Genomic DNA, 23,288 nt, shown 5'->3' with positions numbered 1-23,288 from the left:
TCCTTTCTCTTAAGTGTTTTTTCTCCTTGTCCTCTGCTCTGGGACTTCCAAAACCCAATGTTTATAAATTCAGTCAAAATATTACCAAAAATCTGATGAGAAAATAAATATTTTGATGCATTTCAAAAATATTTATGCATCATAAGCTATATGATAATCACATGGATAACCTGGTTAACACAACCCCTAACTCCTGCTCTTTTGGGGCCATTGTCTGGTCCTTGGAAGCCACTAGCTACAAAGAGTCTCTTTAAGAACCGGTTTGCTTTGTTTTGATCCAATGCCCCTAAACTAAAAATTAAGTATACTGTGCATAGACCTAACCAGCAGTCTTGGCTTGCTAGCACGGAAGGTGCCAATCACATTGCTTTTCTTTACTTTGGAGGACTTCAACAAAACTCTACTTCCAGGGTTCCTGGCCTTCCCAATTGTCCTTAACGACCGATTCTACCAGACGTGTTCTTTTCTCTTTCCTTTTCTTTCTTTCCCCCACAGTCTCTCAGTTATCTTCTGTAAAGATTATTAGTCAAATAGGTTTTACCCACCAAAGTTGCTTAGGAAAGCAAGGCAGACAAGAGATGTGCCCCCTAGAAGAGGAATTTGAAGGATCAGAAATGGCCTTTAGCTAAATGAGAAAGTAGATTGAGCCTCTTTGTGGGGGCTTATTGCATCATTTTTCTGTGCTCCTTGCCCTTTCTGTATCCACACACTTTTCCATGTGACCTTGCAGTATTCAACTAGACGCCCTGTGTATTTATTCATTTATTCAATGAACAACTTAAATCATCAACTTATTCATTGATGTTGGACAATATGATTTGCTTAGATCAATGGGAAGTTAGAAAATGTGTCATGAGCAAAGGTTTGAAATATGCTTGTGATGTTTGGCGTACCTTCTTGGGTTACCTTCTTGCCGTTGCCATGAGATAAACACATCTCAGGGGATGACATGGGGGAGACCTAGGCCCAATCTGCAGTTTGCAGGCAAAGCCAACAGAACCCATCCTGGATCTGCCAGAACCCAGCCAACCTGCAGATTATAAGCATGAGAACAAACGCTAAATTGTTGAATAACACTGAGATGTGGGGTCATTTGTTATGTAGCATTTTTGTGGCAATAGCTGGTTTAGTCACTCATCTAGTATTCTTGATTCTTCCCAGCTGTTGTTGAGAATGTGAATGTAAGAAGGAGGCTCAAGCTCTATAATTCTGAACAGTATTCATCTTCAAGACAAATATGGGCTGCGAGAGCTTCTTTTGCGAGCAAATGGATGCAGTTTGATCCAAGAGGACTGCGAGATAAAACCTCTTAAAATGTAGGACAGGACTTGAGGCAGCTTGGTTCACCTCTGTTTTCCCCACTTCTGGTTAAGGATACAAGAAAGAAACATTTTAAAGTGTGGGGATTTTTGCCATGCAAAGGGACCTGTAAGAACATCCAAAATTACGTGAGCCAGGCCTATGATCCATCAAATTCAATGCTCTGCTCTGTTTTTAAAACAATAGAAAGGTCTGTTTTCTGTGAGAGCACAGAATTGCCCTCTGGAATGCCAGCCTCAGGGAGATGGCAAAACTGACCTTTATTAACCAAGTACTCAGCAAGTCAGAGCACTAAGCTAAGCACTTCCCAGACACTCAGTAGCATAACACTTACTCTTCACCAACACCCTCCTACCCTCTTTTTTTGTAAGCCAATCCTGATTTGGTTCAGGCAGCAATGGTGCATGGTGAAGGTGGCTCCTCCCTCTTCCCAGGGAATAAACTATAACTGGTCTATTGCAGCAATTTTTCAACCATTTTCATGCCATGGCACACATAGACTAATTACTAAACTTCTGTGGCACACCAAAAATATACTATATATTTTTTGCCAATCTGACAAAAATAGGTATAATTGTGATTGATTTACAAAAAAATAATAATAGCAATTACTTACTCTTTTTTCTCAACAGTGACTTTTTAAAAAATTGGGTGCCTGTACTTGTATATAAGGATTTCTGGTACCAGGAATTAACCAATCAGACATACCTTATTATGTAGCATGACCAATAAGGTGTAACTCTAAGGTTATATTATAAGTTATATAATAGCGTTACATCTTATTGGTTATATCCAGAAAGTATACAACCATATAATATGAAAAACAGACATTGAAGAAGATACAAGATACCAGAAATATTGCATATAGGACAATGATGCCTCAGTTCCCTTCAAAGTAGGCACCTTGGGACCTCACACAGTTCTCCCAATCACCATCAGCTGCCCCATTGTTTTTTTCCTGAATCTCATTGGTGGTCTGGAATCTCTTCCCTTTCAAAGGTGATTTTAGTTTTGGGAAAAGCCAGAGGTTGCAGGGCACCAAATCTGGGCTGCAGGGGGGCTGAGTCACCTGGATGATTTGATATTTCACCAAAAACTCTGCACAAGAAGTGATGCATGAGCAGGTATCTTGTTGTAATGAAGCTGCCAATCACCTGTTGCCCATAGCTGCAGCTCTCTGAATCATCCAGATAGTTTCTGCAGAGGAGTATTCAAGCTTAACGCAAATTTGATGCAGATTCATTGCTCTACTCACTCAGTCATTTTGAATGCGATGGCCACACAGTGCACATGCTCACTCAATGGCACCTACAACCTGCACTGACCAGTACAGTGAAGTCCTCATTGTTCACTCAGGCACATTCCAGTTCAGTCTCCTTGGCTGCTAGGTTACATCAATGTGGCGCAAACCATTCTGGTATTAACAATGGCTGGACTTTTTCTAGACAGACCTTATATTTATGGTTCAAGACAGGGCATTCACCTGGATGGCTATTGTTGCATTGATTGTTTTCGTTTTTTTATTGGACAATCTAAGAGAAAAGAGGTGTCAGTTATTGCATGTTTTAAAAATTCTTGCTGCATATTGGTCGAAAATTGCTGGTCTATTTGTCTAAATCAGTTACAGAATCCCATTCTCTTTCATCTATGGTTGGTTTAGGAGGTAGTTAAGGGACCCACATCTGGCCAATAGATTAAAGGAGATGGGACTTCAGGGAAATACTTTCTCTCTCTCTCCCCCGCTCCTTTCTCTCTTGCTGTGTAAAGAAAATATCCAAGTGGAAAAATGCAAAGAGCTTTGGGCCTTCATCAGATTTTTAACCTTCTGAACCATCTCTAGACTTCCTGATAGGTGAGGCAATAAAAGTACTTATTGCTTAAGCCTTATTGTTACCCTCCACTAATCTGCTGGGCAATATTATTATCTCCCATTTCACCAGCTATAATACTAACATAGGAAGGTGAGTGAACCTGCTCAAAGTCACACAACTGAGACCTAGAAACTCTGACTTCAGAACTTATCTCTTAACCACAATGCCAGGCACTTCTAGAACCTATAACTCAGACTGAGTAGTGTCTCCCTACTTCCAACCACAATGTAATATAAATGTTCCCAGTTCCCCTAGAAAGCCGATTGTGTGGTATGTAGCCCAGTCTCTTACCCATTCACAGCTCTCTCCAGAACTGCCACAGTGGGAAGGACAGGTGTTCTGATCTGAACAGGTATACTTTCTAACAGCCATTTCTACTAATTACTAGATATGTGCATTGAGAAAATCTCTTACCCATTCTGAAATACAATAGCCTAACACAAAGGTATTAATAGATAAAAAATAATAATGATGATGATGAAAGCTTATTACGTGTCAGGCACTGTTCTAAGGGTTTTACACTTTTAATGCATTGATCCTCACCTTAACCCCATGAGCTGGGTTACTATTATCATCTCCATTTTAGAGTGAGGGAAACTGAGTCAGGGAAGAATTAAAAGCTTATCCAAGATTTTATAGCCAGGAAGTGAAAACTGGAATTCAAACCCAGGCAGTTTGGCCCCAGAGCTGGCATATTTAATCACTACACTACACTGTCTTGAAGAATTATTATAAAGATCAAATGAAATCATGTATGTAAGTCTCTTTCATAAAATGCTAATCAATAGTAGTTAATGCATTTTAGTTATTCTAAAATTGTGCTGTATTGCCTTTATGTGTCCTAGAACAACGTTTTTATGTGCCGTATTTGAAGACAGCATCCTAATTCTGTAGTCTATGATTTAGCCAACTTATTTGTCCGCATTGATTTTATAAAGTTTAATCAACCCATTTTCATCTCTAAACTTTTAGAATTCAAAAGCTCTTTTCCATTATGAATAAATGAGTTCTAATTGCATCTAGGCATCAGGCTTCCTCTAACTCTATCCTTTTTGAAATAACAAAGAGATGTGGAGAAAAACTGCCTAGAACCAGCTTTATTCCAACTACATCTGAGTTACATTAAATACCCTTTGGCACATTGAACCTACCATGTGCACTGCTCCATACTCTTCCCCTACCTGGCTGTCTGAAATGAAGATGACCCCCATTGGGATCTTGGGAGCCATGCACTGAAGAAGAGTGAAGGTCATCCTCCCCACTGGTTCACCTGCCCAGTACAGTTCCTGAATAAGCAATCCACTTTTAAAGTATTTAAGCTAAGAAATTAATGTCATTAACATCAATTATTATCATCGTTACACTTCACATCAATAGAAAAGATAATGCTGATGCATCTCAGATGTGAAATAAGAACATGCCTCAAGATGGAATTGCCAAGTTCTGACTCAGTGAGATCTGTTATCAAGTAAAACAAGTAAAACATTGAAATGGGCAGAGATTCAAAAGAAGACAACTTAAAATTACCACCGGCACAGAAAAGAGCTATACTTTTCCTTCCCTGGAGGCTCTTATTTAAACCCTTTCTTAATAGCACAATACATTTTCTCTAGATTCTAACACACAAAAGAAAAAAGCCTTTAGATTACTTTAGTTATGTTCCAAAAACGGTGGGATTTTTTTCTTCTTGAAAAATAAGAAAAACGACCTGCTATTCCTTTAACCTCTATTTTACCCTTCATTTAAAACAAACGCTTTCATTGAAATCTGACTGATCACCTTAAGCCCTACTTTGAAAAAAGGAATTTGGAAACCCAAATCCAAAAATGTTTAAGGACAGACACTCTCGGCAGAATCCAGATTTCCCAGAAAATGTAGGTGTTGGAGGCTGAGGACCCTGGAGACAGTGTCTCAGACTAAGGATAAGCACTGAAGAAAGACTGTTTGCCTCATCCAACTTCCCTCCCCCCATCTCGGGACCCTTCAGCACAGAGCCTGAGAGGTGCAAGTGTCCAGATAGAATCCTTGTGAGTCACTTCATCTTCCAGATACACACCTTTCTTGTTCTGTGAAAACAAATGTCGACAAATCCCTAATCTCCTTTCACTTCAAATTAACCGGCATTGTCTCTCTCGTGATATCTCAACAGAATTTAAAGGAAATTTCTTTTTATTTTTGAGCTTTTGAACACCATGAATGGACGCACATGTTTAAAAAAATCTTCTGGCCTTTTGACTGGTTTCAGGTAATAATCCTCTTCCTAACTACACTGAAGTTAAGTTGTACAGTTTTGTACCTCTTTTTCTTATACAGAAAATTCAATCATGATCTACTACTATAGCAATAGCTATAAAATATGGAAAACTATCTTTTTCAATTCCAGGGCTTTTAACAAACAAGAACAGGACTTTGTTTCACATTAGGACTTCTTTTTTCTGGCATTCTCGCATTTCACTTCAGTCGCCCCACCTGGATTTAAGAGCAAACTCTTGGACTGGTTGTAGCTATTCATATTACTATTTAAAACATACAAAGTCAGTGGGGGAAAGCTGCTTTTCAGGCAGGCTTGGTTAAAGGGGCTTTGGGTGTCTATCCTGAATCCATTCTCTCAAAGTCAATTAGCAATAGGACCCTGTTGTTTCAAAGCCTCAGGAGTTTTCTGGGGGAAATTAGGAACTGGCCCCTTACATGGACGGCAGCAAGAGCTCAAAGAAGGAGGCAGACCACTTCAGGTGGGTAAGTGGTAGTTTTAATAAACAATAGGCCTCACAAACAAGGCTTGTGTTGGCGGGTAGATCTCTACCCCTGACCTCCAAAATCTTAAAAGTTTATATATTAGTAGGGTTCAGCTGCATTCCCACTCCCGATGGTCTCAACAACACATTGCTCTCTCAAGTCTGCGTCCTTGAAAACAGCTCCCACAGTGGGAATGGTAGGTGGAACATGCGTACATCCCAAGCGCAGGGGTGGGGTGAGGAACCTCTGATTGCCTGGGTTCAGCTTGTGGGTCAAACCAGAGGTCACGCCCTCTCGATGACCTCCTTCAACAACTTCAGTTTAATTTGGAATAACAATGTGCTTTGTTCGCCATCTCTCCTTCCTCCTTCTTGCTCCATGGAATTCTTACTTGATGGCTGAAGTTCCTGCCATGAAGTGGCCTTGAGGATGGAAGCCAGGAGCCAGGGAAGTCATTGGTCTCCCAACCATTCCATCGCCCTGGAACACTTACCTTTTAAATTAGAAAAAAATCATTTTCTATCTTATTTAAACCCCTATAATTTTGGTGTTTTTAGCCTTAACTGATACAGAAGCAAACACTAAACAGTCAGGTGACTCTAGGGCTATTGTTTTGTCCACATCCGTTTTCCAATGGCCTTCAATGCTCTGTGCCAGCAAGTTAGATGAAAGGTCTTTTGTTTTTTCCATTTTTCCATGTATTTCCTCTGATGAAATCACTGGTTCTAAGTCATTCTACCTATTCAGAATCACTATAGAAACACTGATTTTCATGAAAAAGAATTATACTCAATGTGTTTGGGAGGGCAAGTCATGAGGGAACTAGCACAGTGATGCATTTTAATAAAAATCAGTCCTAATGCTACTGTAGCAGTTAAATAATTAGAAATAAATGTTGCCATGTATGTCAATCTATGATGATTTACAGACTGTGAAGTTTTGCTTTTTCTCATTTGAATAGCATCTTTTATGTTAATGTTGACATTCTAATGTGCTAGGGTATTTTCATTCTTCATCTAACTAAACAACGTGACTAAAAGGAGAGAAATACATTTCAGTGTTCAGATTTTAAAGACTGAAATAAATAAATAATCCCATTATCATTGTGGCCCTGGGTTTGGGTGCCCAACTGAGTCATGGAGACAAAAAGTAACACTGAGCTGGAATTTTGCATGCACAAAAAGAGTACCAGGTTAACACTTTAAGGCAAATCAAAAGTTGAATTAATTTGTACATATATATGTTGGTTAAATACAGATATTTTACAAATATATATGCATTTCCCTATTACATATCACCCCATTGGTGTACAGTGAACATCAGATTCCCATACACAAACATGTGCAAAGAGCAGAGAAGAGCAGCTAAGCCAAGCAACAGATGGCAGTGATTATGTTATGAATTAAAAAGAAAAAATAATTTGGAAAATGGTTTACTTAAAATTGTAGTAAAATTTTTTCAGATCATCAATATGAATATGGAAAACACAACTTTTGCTTGACTACACAGAAAAAGAATGAAAATGCCTTTAAAAAAGTAGTCACTTTCGTTTTGGGGGTGGTTATCAAAAGAAACATTAAGTTACAAAAAAGACAATGAAGAGAACCTCCGCACTCCAATGAACTACATTCTGCTGTTTGAGCTACGTTGTTGCTGCACCTTCCAAAGGATAAAACATTGTAAGAGTGGCAATGATTCAACCTTGTAATTCCAACAATACCATATGAATATACTATCTCCTGCTACCTATCCTATTTAATTTATCAGAGAAAATATAATTTTCAGTTGTGTGCAAGGATAGAGATCAGAGAGTAAATATTTTAGGCTTTAGCGGCCTTATGGTCTCTATTAGAACTATTCAACTCCACTGTTGTAGACTGCAAACAGCCATAGACCAAATATTAATGAAAGGATGTGTCTCTGTTCCCATAAAAATTTATTTACAAAAACAGGTGGCAAGCTAGATTTGGCCGGTAGCCTTCAGTTTGCAAACCTCTGTTTCCTATAGGGAGAAATAAGTACAGTATTTCTTAACCTTTCCCTTAAACTAATTGAATATGTATTATCTCATAAGTGTATCATTTCTTTATTTTTCTGTGGGATAGAAAGGATAGCTTTAATTAATTCTACTAGTATACTATAAACAAGTAAGCCCACATAACACAGCAGACCTGAAGCAGGATATGTCTTATGTATGAAGACAGATAACTGTCTGAACTAGGTGGTAAATACAAGTGAACACAAAAGTTTGGCCTGAAACAACACCACAGCAACAAAAACAGCCAGGCAACGGCAAAACCTGACAATAAAGAAAAATGTAAGGAAGTCACCTAGCCAAATCCATATTCCCCATAAAATAATTTTTGGTGTATCTGATTTATGACTATTCAAATTCATCTTTCCTGCAAATATGTGAGAAATTCCATTATTAAAATAGCATTTCTCATTAGCATTATTTGTATAAATGAAATATAAAACCTCACCAAAAAATATAGATAAAACCTTGATTTCACTAAAAATGGCTAATATATGGTCTCTAGGGTTTCTCTTTAACTCCATATTTGCCCAAGAATAGTATAATAATTCAAATGATATTGACTTCCTACTCTGTGGTAGGCAATCTATGGAACCTTATAATTAGTTATCTCTCTTTACACCAGTATATGAGGTCTGTCCAGAAAAGTCCAACCATTATTAATGCAATGAGAATGGTTTGTGTGACATCAATGTAATCTGGCAACCAAGGACAGTGGACTGGAATGCGCTTGCGTGAGCAATGATGACTTCACTGAACTAATCAGTAGGGGCAGTAGACACCGTTGAGTGAGCATGTGTACTGTGTGGCCATTGCATTCAAAATGACTGAGCGAGTAGAGCAATGAATCTGCATAAAATTTTACATTAAGCTTGAACATTCCTCTGTGGAAACTATTCAGGTGATTCAGAAGGCTGCAACTGTGGCCAACAGGTGATTGGCAGCTTCATCACCACAACGCCCCCACTCATGCATCACATCTTGTGCAGGTGCAGAGTTTTTGGTGAAATATCAAATCATCCAGGTGACTCAGCCCCCTTACAGCCTAGATTTGGTGCCCTGCAACTTCCGGCTTTTCCCAAAACTAAAATCGCTTTTGAAGGGGAAGAGATTTCAGATCATTGATGAGATTCAGGAAAAAACAACAGGGTAGCTGATGGTGATTGGGAGAACTATGTGAGGTCCCAAGGTTGCCTGCTTTGAAGGGGACTGAGGTGTCATTGTTCTATGTACAATGTTTTTTGTATCTTGTATATCTTCTTCAATAAATGTCTCTATTTTTCATACTACACAGCTGGGTACTTTCCGGACAAACCTCATATGAAAGTAGTAATCTAGTGAATGAGAAGCGTCTGGTATCATTTATCACCTTGCTATTCAATCTGAGGCCCACATGCCAGCAACATCAACATCACTTGGAAGCTTGTTAATGATATATATTCATAGGCTCTATCTCAGACCTATTGTATCAGAGGGTGCATTTTAGCCAAAAGCCCAAGCAAGGGATTGGTGTGCAAACTGAAGTTGAGAAGCACCTGTGCAGTACATTAGTTCCATCATCGAGTAAGTGATTTTTCCAATGCCCGGGAAGTCCTGGTTCCACCTTCCTTAGGATCTTATCAAAGAATAGCTTGGCATTGAGGAGAATCCAATTATTTTATTGTATATAAAATAATCACAGTACCTTCATTTCACGTGATGTGCATTTCTGACAAAATAGCTGAAGCCACATGCTGAACCTTGATGGACTGCTGAATTTGGGCAAAAAATCCATGTTGATTCCACTCTCAATGGTAACCTATCAATCAGCTAGTTACTCATGTTCAAATATTTTTTTGTGCTATGACAGACAACTAAGATTGAAGCCAATGAAAAAGCTAAAATACTGCTTAAACAATTTCTGTACTCAGAGAACTCACCTGTCTGAATGCCTTCCCTCTTCTTCATCCCTGAGTGTTGAGAGACTTGATTTCTGTCCTGATAGTACACTCACCGATGCTGCTTGTAAAAAGGTACGACATGATCCGAAGTTGCTAATATTTCTACTTAAATTTTTAAATATTTAGATTATCCATTTACATAATTATTTATCTCCACTGTACGTATTTAATTTTTAATCCCTCATTTAGTTAAAGGCATTTATACACTTTGATAAGACCAATTATTGTCTTTGTCCATTTTTGAAAGTATATATGTTTAAGTAATAAAATATAGCTTATATTTATAGATGTTATGCTGTACAACCTATTGCTTCTAGGCTCAAATCGTGTCCAGCTTGTTACAAAACAATGCAAGATTAAGTCAAGCACAAGAGAAAATGATGCACTAAAGAGACATGCTAGACATGAGACGTGTGAGGATAACATGGCATGCTGGTTTACAGCAAGGGTTCCCTGGAAATAGAAGAGTGCACTTCAGAATCATCGTACAAGTGTGGTATAGCAAATACATAAGCCAGCAACACAGTCACATATCATCACACCGAGCATTATGCACTGTGCACAGCTGTATGCGCTATACTTTTATAGGACAGGCAGCACGGTAGGTCTGTCTACACCAGCATCACCACAAACACGGGAGTAATGCGTTGCACTACGTCGCCAGGACAGCTACCAGTCATGGCAATGGGAATTTTTCAGCTCCATTATAACCTTTTGGGACCACCATCACATATGTGCCCCCTCATTGACTGAAACATTGTTTTTTGGTGCATGACTGTACTTGTTTTTTTTTTTTTTTTTTTTTAGCTCAGAAAAGGCAGAAGGAGATGGTTGGTCACTGCTTTTTTGTTGACTATCCTTAGCTGTGAAGTTGCTTGTCAGGTTCTCAAGAATGTGAGATGAAATCTACAGAAAAAAATTAGACAAAGAGCTGCAGTACTCCAAAAGGGAAAAACATACTTGCATCTTGAGACTAGTCGCTTGGTGATGGTGATGCCATCAGAGTGTGTGTGTGTGCGAGTGTTCATGCTTGGAAGCTCGCACTCACCTGCTGAATTGGATAATATTTATCTTCACACTTCAAAACATGGAACCGATGACAGCGGTGTCACGGATACATTGTTTCTAACATTTAAATTTCATTTCGTCAAATTACACACTTAGTTTCTAAGTGACAACTGAATCCATAAAGCTTCTTATGTAGAAACAGCTCCTGTCCAAAGCCCACCAAATTTGTCTCTCTTAGTATACAAATACTTTCAATTATTTTCCCTGAATCTCTTGGCATTTAAATCCATGTCATTGAAAAATATATGTATATTACTACTCACTGATTCACTCCCTTAACTATCTGTTGACTAGTCAATAGAGAACATGAGTAAGTTGCTTTCTTCCATACTCTTCACCTTTCCCTTACCCTCATGATCTCAACATGGATGAAGTTTTATCTTCACTTTAGTTATTTCTATATTTCATATACACATGTTATTGCCATATGAACTTGAACATACTTTGAAAGCTGTCCATTTCTCTAAGTGCATCACTGCTGCGTTTCGTAACACCTAACCCTCTCAGATGTTACCACACCCGGCAGCTGCCTCTGCTGCATTCTGAAATGTCTAAACCAGTGGGGTTGCAGTCACTGTTTTCTTGATTATCTCATTTTACATCTTCTGTAGTGATTTAAGTGATTTCACTGTAACTATCTGGTTTTACTCTCCCAATGATATCTTTTAATTCTGTTTTCTCCATATTCAATATTTATACAAGTAAAAAAAATGTTGCTAACAAAGGCAAAGAAAAATATATTGTGGTCATTGATCTAAATTTCTCTTTGAAGCTTCATGTTTTAATGAAGAAATAGTCCACAGCTGCAGAAGCAAAGAATTTTAAATACCCCAAGCTCCCCTCTACACCACACATGCGCTTTTTAGTGATTAGCGATACAAGTAAATATGCTATAAAACTGCCCGTTGTTTTAAGGCCCATATTTCATAATATGATTAAATAAAGTTAACTCCACCCCCTCTAAAAATACAAGCAAGTGAGATGGAAGTTTTCAGACAATGACATATGTTTATTCTGTAAATTAAATCCAATATGTAAAATAAATAGTAGCTTAAGACCTATTGTGAGAGTGGCTGAGAGGGGTGTCACACCACCAGTTACTGCATCTGATTTGATTGCTCAAGTAGCACAAATGGGATGTTTCAGATATTAGAAAAGGTATGTCAGCCAAACTTGTACATTCATAACAATAGTTGGCATGTCTTACAGATCCCTCTAAGTACAAATTTGGCTTGCTCTACGTAGGCTGCTTGTCATACTGGCATGCTGGTGAAGTGATCCAAATTTTTAAAGCTTTGCAGATGTTTTTAAGCCCTTAACTACTTCTCGTAAGAAAATTCAAGTAGTGTGGTGTGGTAGACTGAATGCAAAATTCACCCCAGTTCCTTAGCTCTCCGTAACCTTCTGCAATGTGATCGTGCAGCTTCTTCCATCCAGCAGTAGAGACTTTGCCTACTCCTCAAATCTGAACTGGTGCTGTGACTCAATGTGTCCAGAAGAACAGTGAAAAATTGGCAGTATGCCAGTTCTGAGCCTTAGCCTCCACCATGTCCAGCCACCATGAGAATAAGCCCTGGCTTGCCTGCTAGAAGGATGACAGAAACCAATGAAGTAAAGCTTAGTCATTCCAGCTGAACCCATCCTAGACCAGCTGAGAGTCTCCTCACCCTCAAGCATGTGATAGGAACCAGCAAAGGTCAACAAAGTTGCCTCCCAACCCACAGCAGACTGCAGTCAGAAATGCATCCAACCAATATCAGAGCCCTGTCCAGCAGACCCACATACTCATAAGCGGTCATAAATGTCTGCTGTTTCAAACCACTAGGATTGGGAGTGATTTATAGCACAGCATTGTAGCAGCAATAGAGGAATGATACGAGTGTGGATGTCCCTAGCTATTAAACCAAAATCTCACCAAATGTCTAGAAGACTTTTTTAAAAGTCTGTTCTTAAGTGTTCTTTCCTTGCAAATTCAAGGTTTCTTCTACTTGGCCAAAGTCATTCAGGTCGTGACTTTCAAATTGTCTTTATAAAAATCCTAAGAGTTCCATTGTCACAGATTAGGATTCTGACTCTATTATTAGTCAAAAGTAACAAAACAATATTTACGTAACATGAAAATAAATTGATGTATCAAATGATATGACTCATGCACTACCCTAAGGAATAACTTTCATTTTTAAGACACTTGATCTTTTTTTAAGTGCCTATTCTTTTAGTTCCAGAGAAAATTCAGGATGTATTTCATCATCCCCATTTCTCATGAAGGAAATCTGAATCTTAAAACTGATGTGACCTTCCTATTTTTATGCAACTTTTCATGAAATAAAAACGCCTTTTCTCCAGTTCAATCAAGACATGCTTCTTCATGAGTCCCATGAACTATTCTGGAGAGAACAAAAGACAATGTAAACCCTTTCAAATACTTAATATTAATTTATTTGCTTGATAGCTATATATTATGTGCTTATATCTTATAATTAGATACCACTTCAGAGATTTCAAAACCCTGAGGGTGTAGAAGGAGAAGTTAAGTGTCTCTTTCCTTAGATGGACATGCCAAAGTTTAGAGAGGTTAATGAGTTCACCGGGGCAGTGCAATGATGGAACCAGATGTGCTTCAACCCAGATTTTAGACACCAACACCAGAAGCTATGTGCTTGAAAGAGATTTATTCAGGTCATTTCTTTGATATTCCGGGTGTACATGTTGCACACCAATAAGCTGAAATCACCGTGGCCCGAGAGGAAAATCCATGCCAAGTTAAAAGGGGGACTCCTGCTGGCTTAGCCAGGCTGAGCAGTTTGGAGACTTTGCAAGTTAGGACTCCCTGAGACACACCACACAGAAGACTCTATTCATGAATAAATAGACCAAATTGATTCATTGGCTTCTGTTGGATGTGTTGCTTGGAGTTCACAGAACAATCTTTGAATCAGTATTTTGTTCTCTAAAAAAGGAGGGGTAACTACACTGTCACATTCAATTAATGAAGACTATCCTTTGATACTAACAGTATGAATAGATTGAGCCTGTACTTCTATGCAAAGGATATACCACTTGTTCTCTAGAATATCTTGGATACAAATTACAGCCTGCAACTCTCTGGAGCTCAGGACTGTATCCACAACTGACAGCTGCACGCAGTGTAAGTGGTGGGTTAAGACCCCATCTGCGAATGCTTCTTGACAAGAATAAGTTACTCTTCCAAAGAACAGCAGCAGCTCTGTCGGCACATCAGGTGCTTCCACCCATATCAGCTTCCTCAGTCTCCTGTCAAGCATAAGATAAGTACTCAGGTGAGTCTTCACTTCTGTTACTTAAGGCTTGGGGTAGCAAACTCTCCATGCCCAATGTCTTCTGTTGACCCCTCTCCCCCCACCCCCTGCCAGAGGCACTCTCTATCCTTCTCCACTCTACCTTCTGTTGTGGCATTTAAGATGCTAACCTGGATGGATTTATCATCAGAAATATCATGCTCTCTGTCTTGAAGTTGGCTTCAGCCATGGGGTACACCAGGATGAGATGAGAGAAAGGAAGGAGGGTATTAATTGTCCTGGCTCCCTGCCTGCTAGATCTCTGTAAGGTAGTTGGTTCCATCTACTGAGGACCTCAGCTTCAACCAAACTGGACTTACAACTGTCTCCATGGGTTTTGGGAACTACTTCTCATTACTTCTTTAAATCTAAGAATAGTAGCAGCTCCCTGCTGTTATTATTAGACCCAGGGTTCTGCACTATCCCTCGTTTTCCTCCTTAACCTTTACAGTAACCCCTTTATTACCCTTCCTCAATTATTTTGTTTAAGTGTGTCATCTGCTTCCTGCTGTGGTCCCTGGCACATATTTTGCTGGATGGCATCCCACCAGAGCCATTAAAGGTTATTGTGTTCATTTATTTAAAAGCACATGTGACATGATACTGCATTTTAATAAACAGACTGTATGCTGTATTGAACAGCATAAGACCTTATTTTTCACCCCAGCCATATGTGACTTAACTTTGTGACCACTGGCACTTAAATTTTATTTTAATTTTTTGTCATCTGATATAGGCCAGGCGCTAGGATCTAGGAATGCAAAAATAAATTATACAAGATACCACCCTCACGTAGCTCATAATCTTAACAGGTGAGGTAGAGACATAAATGAAGACATCTAATATGATGTGATAAAGGCTATTTGATGGTTTCTATGAGAGTTCGATTTCTTGTTTGGTAAATGAGCACAATGATATTCATCCTGCTGATTTACGAGATGAGAAAACAAGTATTAGATGATGCAGGTGAAAACATTTTGACATACTTAAGACTATTCGACAATAAAGTTATTACCAGAAGTATCGCTATCATATTATTATTATGTTATGATGTTACTTACTTTACTGCTTACCCTTTTAAAATGAATTAATTATAATGTTTGCTCCTCTAGGGTCTTATCAGAAGCTCAGGTATTATTCCTTTCCAGGAAACTTTTTGTCTAACATGAGTGTATAGAAGAATAAATGCCTTGAACATCTAATCTTGTGAATTTAATCTCATCCTCAGCAAGCAGTATTTATGACAGACTATAAAAATTAAGTCACAGTACCAGTGGAGTCCTGTTCATTCCATCGAGCCATAAATAACCCTTCACAGATAGGAGTTTGAAGATATTGCTTCATCTAGTTTAAAAAGCAATTAATAAAATAGTTTACTGGTTGCACTCAGGTGGCTTTCTCTGAATATAAATGATCTTCTGTATCTTTATCTAACCTGCTAACTGAAACTATCTGATTAAAAAATGAGGATCAATGTTTTCTTCAAAATATGCAGAGATTATGTCTAATGCACGATTTTTGTCTCCCCTTTCTTACAGCAATAAAAATCTCTTTCTTTATTGCATGGGACTTTATGTAATTTAGGTGAGGCTGCTCATTTTTACAGCGTTCCCTCTTAGGAACATGTGACCCAGGTCTGAAAAATCAAAGAATCCCAAACACCTGGCCACAGGCTTGGCTTAGGATTGGTCATGTGACTCAAGGCAGGCCAATCAGAATCTTCACTGAAACTATTTTCCTGCAATTGCAACAAGTTTGAAAGAATCCCATGTATCACTGAGACTGGTAGCCTTACAGAACAGACATCTTGCCGACCATAAGGAGAGAACCCATCCAAAAGACAGAGAGTGAGATAGATGATTCATCTATAAATCAAGACTGACATACCCATGAGCTTTTCAGTTACATCAGCAGAAAAAGAAATAAATCTTTTCTTTGCTTAAGCTAATTTGATTTAAGTATCTGGCACTGACAATCAAGTCTTGATTGTTACCATGTAGCTTAAAATAAAAATGACTGAATGAACTGAAAGTTAGGGTTCACCTTTTCTCTTAAGAATATTTGAGGGAAAATGACTTAGAAATATATTCTAATTACTACCTTCAGAGCAACATACGATAATTTTGCAAGTATAAAACAAAAACAAGAAGCTATAATTAGGGAATGGGGGAAAAAGGACTCATGTAAATTTGAAGTACAATTACTGAATTAAATGTCAAATTGAGGGGCTAGAAGAAAAAAATCATTTACTTTTCTAGTACGTAAAATTATTCATTCAGTCAATGAATATTAGTCAAGTTCCTACTACGTGCCTGGGTCTGCTACTGTGTAGTAGGTGCTGGGGTTATACCAGTGAAACTAGACACAGGCTCCTGTGTCCAGAACGCGAAGCCACAGGGGCACCAGAGGCAGATCATGTAGGGTTTAATTTACTATTGTAAGGACTTTGTTTTGCTCTCAGAGAAATGGGGAGCCACTGCATTTCTTTGGGTCAGAATGCCATCATTTGCTCACTCTGGCTACTATTTGGGGAAGAGGTTATGAAAAGCCAAGACTAAAAGCACAAATACAAATAAAAAGAGAAAAATTATTTTAAAGCATAGTTTAAATCATCAAGGGTGAGTTTAGGGGATATAGTATCCACACAATAGAAGTTCCAGAGACAGGGTTGAGGACTGGTGGAAATACTCACAGAAATTACAGCACCAAATTTCCCATTGCCAAATGAAAACCTAAGTCTTCTGCCTAAAAGCCTCACTGAAATTCGGATAAATGAAAAAAAAAATCCATTTCTGAAATCAGTTAAAGAACAACAACAGCAATAAGAGCCCATAAGCTTTCAAAGAGGAAAAATACTGATAAGGTGATTTCCCAAGAAATTTTAGAAAGAGTGACATCAGATTTCTCATCATAACAACAGATGCCAGAAGGTGATATAACAATGTCTTCCAAATTTGGAGGACAAATTATTTGGAACTAAGAATTCCAACTCAGTCCAACTACCAATCAAGTAAGTATAAAGGGAAAGTAAAGAATGGCTTCTGACATGAAAAGATTCAAGTACATTTTCTGAAAGTTCTACTTGAAGATGTATCTCAGCCAAATACAGAGGACATTGGAAGCAAGAAAATAATAAGAACCAGGGATACGTATATTATTTAAAAGCATAAAGATAACCAATGAAATAACTAATAATTAAAACAAAACTAACAAAAGTTGACAAGGGAAGGAAGTAAATAGGAAAGAGGCAGAAATGAGATAAATTTCTTAATTAATGCCATTAGACAGTTTAACGTTTGCAAAAGGAAATATAAAAATTAACATAATTACTTAAAATTAAGGAAAATTAATAGAAGAGTAAAAAACGGTTCTCTCTGAGAAGTGGGGCAGGACAGTCAGAAAGGAGGGAATTACTTTTCATTAGTACGGTTCCATTTTTAACTTTTATTTCAATATATATATATTACTTTTATAAGAAGTTAACAAAAACTCTAAATTTTGGTTATGTGATTCTCATTTTCATGGGAACTTTTATATATGGAATTTAATGAACAAAATAAACTGATGAACAAAATAGAAACAGAGGCACCAACACAGGGAACAGACTAACAGCCGTTGGGAATGGGTTTAGAGGGCTGGATGAAAGAAGTGAAGGGATTGAGCCAAAACAACAGTGTGGTGATAGCCAGAGGGAATGGGGAGCGGGGGACAGGTGGAGGTGGGCAAAGTTGGGGGGGAAATATAGACAGAGAGCGACTTTGCTTGGAGCAGTGGGCCCACAACTCAGTGTGCAGATGATGTTTCATTGAGTTGTACACTGTATGGTTTTGTGAACCAGGGTCACCTCAAAAAATTCAATTAAAAAAAGGAAAGAAAAAAGTAGAATGCCTTACAAACAAACCCAAAAAAACATTCATGAGTGACGTGTCACGTCTGAAGCGTGACTGTGAGAGGCACTGACGAACCCCAGAACTGTTACGTGTTATGATGGAATGAATGGACGGATTTGAGCTGAAAAGGCTAGCTACTAAAAAGGCACGTCCTTCCCCCAAAGTTAAGCTGCTTCCTAGAATACAGTAGGCAAGTAGGCCAGACACAACTAGTTATTTGAGCTAAGAACAAAGTTTACATTCTGTAATTAGTCTGTGAGGTTGCAGCTAAAACAACACAATACACATTACCCCCATCACAGGTTATACTTGTCTCAGCTAATTACAGAAAATAAGTTCACAAAGATTAACTCAAAACATTGTTCAATGTGTATCATAGGAACAGGAATAGAGATCTCAGGAAATTTCTAACTTGCCACATGTCAGTCACTGAAAAAAGGGAATTTGTGCATATTCCACTTTTTCAAAAACTTTATGTGGTAGCTGTTTTACAGATAAGAAACGCCAGACTTGGAAATAAGCCCACTAACATGTGAAAAGAAGATATGAATTCCACAAGAGTGTTTACAGTGTGGATGTGGCAAAAACACCGTCTAGTTTTCCCCACTGAATTCCAACCTAAAATGAGAGACCCATGAAAGGTAAGCAAATTTCCAGGAGCTATGTGCACTGCTTAGTGAAGCAGCTTGTAACAGGTGGGCTAGTGTGGCTGCCCTTGGGAATTGTCCTCTACCATCAGTGGCCTGACAAATCTCCCTACAATTTCATGTTTCCTTTGTAGCACATTTCCCACTGTCCATTCTCTTTGACTGAAAATGACCCCTTTCTGTTCTGCCCACAATCCTCGTCATTTAAGATCAGAAGGACTCTTGTTTCCTCATGTGTTTGGTTATGGGGGGCTGAAATCTACACCATTCTCCGCATTCCAAACTGTGTGTCCAGTGAGTTGCATCTTCAGGGACAAAGTCCATTTTGTTTGCAGAATTGCCTTGTACCTGTGAGGTTACTCTTTGCACCTGCCTGATTGGAAGCTTAGTGGTTTTTCCTCTTTTGCAATGAACTGTTCTGTAGTAACAGATTAACGGCATCGTGTCATCTCGATGCCATCACAGTTGAATCCAAGCTAATGCGAGGTCATTGTAGATTCACATCCAGTTATAAGAAATGATACAGAAAGAGCCTGTGTATGTTTTATCCAATTTCCCCCAAAGATAATATCTTGGAAATAACAATGCAATATCACAAGCAAGATATTGACATTGATGCAGTGAAGATAACAGTTCCATCACCACAGGACTCCCTCAGGTTGTCCTTTTGCAGCATGTCCCCTTACCCCTGGCTACCACTAATCTGTTCTGCAAACATGTTCTCCCATTATGCAGCTTGTCTTTTCATCCTCTTGACAAAATTATTCAAAAAATGTTTTTAAATTTGGTGAAGTCCAGTTTATGATAGATTATAATCTATTTTATTTTATTTTATTTTATTTTATTTTATTTTATTTTATGGATGATAGGCCTATTGCTTCAGCACCATCTGTTGAGAAGGCTGTTTCTTCCTTCATTGCATTGCTTTAGCAAATTTGCCAAAATTCAGTTGGGGATATTTGTGTGGATCCATCTCTTTGTTCTCTATTCTGTTCAATTGATCTATGTGTCTATTTCTCTCTCAATACCACAGCCTTGACCCATGTAGTTATATAAACATTCTTAAAATCAAACAGACCAATTCCTCCCACTTTATTCTTTGTAAACTGTTTTTTCAGTATGATGAAAATATTCTGAAATTCGATTGTGGTGATAGTTGTACAACTTGATGACTGTACTGAAAACCGCTGAACAGTATGCTTTTAACAGGTAAGTTTTATAGTATATGTGAATTATATTACAATACTTTGAAGGAAATTTGCAGAAACCTTCAAAGAAGAAACAGGTCTGTGCTGGTTAAGAAAATCCTCACTTGCAGGATTCGCCTCTGTGCGCTGCCCCCCAGTCCTCTTTTCTGGTTTAGTGCATTCGCTGTCTCCCTGGCCTGAAGTTTACTTCTGTCCTGATAGAAAGTGCATGAGAGCTTCTGATGGGCCTGAAATTTTGCGCTAGGTCTTTAGGTCACCTCAGAACATCTAACTTCTTTTCCTACTTCACCTTTGCAGTTGGATGTGTTTTACCTAATTTCTACGAAGTCTTTGATTCTTGCATTTGTGCGGGTTGATTTCTGACCAGTTGCTTGGCCAAGATACCGCATTTCCTCTCTGCTGTTCAACTCTGCGCTTCTATCATACTAGCCTATCCTGTTATGCAAACTTCTTATCCGTACCTTTAGTTTCTGTTTGCCCTGAGACCACTATCTATGTGCAGCTCAGCAGTCTCCAAATTCCTTGGCCTTGCACTCCATCAGTAAAAGGTTTTTTCATATATCATTACAATGTAGTTCTATCTATAACTTACTTATATCTACTAATAGATTATGTTGTCAGATTATCTATTGTTGCATTAAAAACCATCACAAGTCCTAAAATAATAAAAAACAACATGTATTTTCTTCTGTTCATGTACTCTGTGGGTCAGGAATTTGGACAGGGAATGGTTTGTCTTTGCTCCGTAATTCCTTAGACCTCCATTTGGGAAGTCTCAGCTAGCTGCGAGTGACTCAAAAGGCTGAGGTCTGAAGTTATCTGAAAGCTTCTTTACTCACATGTCTGGTGCCTAGGCTGGTTTCAAGAGAACCTTTGAAGGATCAGGGTATTTTATTGCTTGTTCCTCTTAGGAGCGTGGTGGTCTCAGGATATTTGGACTTTTTACATGGTGGCTCAGGGTTGCAAGAGAAAGTGCTTCAGCCAGCCAAATGAAGGCTGCATGGCCTTTTATGACTTAGCCTAGGAAGGCTAAGTCTTCCTTTTGTCATACTCTCTTGATGTAAATAAATTAAAACTCCAGAGCAGGGACAAGGAAGGAACTACCTCTTCATGAGAGTGGTGTCAAAGAAATTATGGCCATATTTTAAAACTTTGGCTTGTGCACATTACATATATTCAAAATGTAAACTTAAAAGCATGAGATAAAAATAAACATAAAAACAAGTTGCAAGGTTTTCTTCTTGCCCCACCGAATCATTGTTTTGGGTATGGATCCCACACTGGAGATCCCTGGTCTAAATAAGTGACACAACATGTCCCTGCTACAGCCCTAATGACGCTTGACGTTCACATATGGGACACACCCTGCAGGGCCGCAAGAGTAAACAAGGTGGAGAATTTCAAAAGAATAAGAAAGTGGAGAAAAAGGTAACCATGGGGATGGAAACCTCCCTGGAACTTGTGGAAATCTTAACGAGGGCAAGAAAATTTGTTTAAGACTCAGGGTGGGGATTCAGGCCAATTTTGTAAATCTCGAAGGACATAATGTAATGTTTGGTTATAAAAGCACAAAGATAGCAAAAGAGTTGGCTGGCACTCAGCCAAGAGTCCAGTTTCTTCCAGTCCTTGCTGGCAAAGTAAAGGAACCTGACTCAGCTGCCTGTAAAATGAGATCAGGAGGATCTGCGAGCACAGCCAAAACAAAACAATGCTAGTTTCTAGCATCGGCTGTTCTGCCCCATACATTCCCCACCACCACATAAGTTTCCACAGAAAAAGCATTCAGTCTCAAAGGGAATGCACAGCAAAGAATGTGCAAGATGACCTATTAGAACATGGCAAGAAAATATTAGAAGTTCTAGTTCTATTTTTTTAAGGTTTTAAAATGTGTGAGCTGCATTAGTAGAGAATGCATATGTAATACTTAGAGATAAATGTACTTTAAAGATGGTATACACAAATCGTTTTTACTGATGAGCTCTTGAAGACTGAAATGCTGGCTATTACAGATTTAGAGGATAAAGTGTAGTTTCAGGGCACCCAGAAATTAAAAGTAGAGTTGAAATTAAAAGCAGACCGTGCTTCCAGGGTAGGCTAGCAGAGTCAACCAATCTGCTGGGCTCTAGGGAAACCAGCAGGCTTTCCTCCAGTTCTTCTGTATGTCCCACGGCAGTTAGTTGCCTTTAGGACTGTGATAGGTAGAGAAACGCTAAGATGAATCATGCAAATTCCTTGGGGAAAATATGTTCCTAGAGGACAAGATTCCTTATTATTAAATATTAAATTGGCCCACATATCACTGCAAACCACAAATCCTGACAGGTATATATTGATACTTACCTGATTTTTCTACCTCTGGGCAGTTGACGAGATTTGAATGCACAGTATTGTGTTTTCCCAGGAACTTTACATATGTTAATTTACTTGACCCTCATACCAGCTCTGTAACAATAGCTAATATTACCCCCATTTTTCAGGAAAAGAACCAGAGGCTTAGTAATTTGCTTAATATCCCACAGCTAAGAAGAAAAGAGCCAGTTTCTCTTCACTCCAAATGCCATGTTCTTAGGCCATAGTTCTTGCCATCTAGATAAAACAGCTTTTGAAGCCCTCGGATTTCAAAGAGGTATTTTTTCCTCTGTGTTTTGGAGCAAAGGAGAGGCACTGCCCACAGGCCTAACATTTCAGAATGGAAGGAGGAACATTAAAAGATTATCAAAATTTATCTTAAAAAGAGAAAGCGAGAGCATTAAAACTATGGTCACAGCATTAAATTGTTGAACTTCGAATGATTTGTGGAGCTCTCTTTGACACTCAGCAACTGAATGTTGAATCAGAAAAATGGTAATTGGAAAAAGCTCATTGCCGTCTCCACCTCATTAAACCAATATTGTAAGACAATTCAAGAGAGCAGATGACTATGAAATTTCCACGCATCATTTGTTTGCTAAGTCTCTCAATCCTGGATTCCATTTATTTTCCAATTCAGAGCTAAATATATACATGACAAAAAAAAAAACAAAACTCAGTCTAGAAAAAGGATCAATGAGGGTTTGATGAAAAAGGTCAGTGGGGGCTTCTCGCCAGGAATCTCATTGGACAGAGGGCATATCTCCCCCGAAAGGTACACGCGCTTCAAAGCATGCTATTAAATGATAAGAAGGAGGATGAAAAATGTAATTTCTCCAGAATAATTTTTGCAACTACAGAAATATCTTGCACAAGTGGATACTCAATTCTTTCCAGTTCCTTCCTA

This window comes from Desmodus rotundus, chromosome 6 (assembly GCF_022682495.2).
Source record: "Desmodus rotundus isolate HL8 chromosome 6, HLdesRot8A.1, whole genome shotgun sequence".
Classification (NCBI taxonomy): Eukaryota; Metazoa; Chordata; class Mammalia; order Chiroptera; family Phyllostomidae; genus Desmodus; species Desmodus rotundus.
This window is presented reverse-complemented; position numbering follows the sequence as displayed.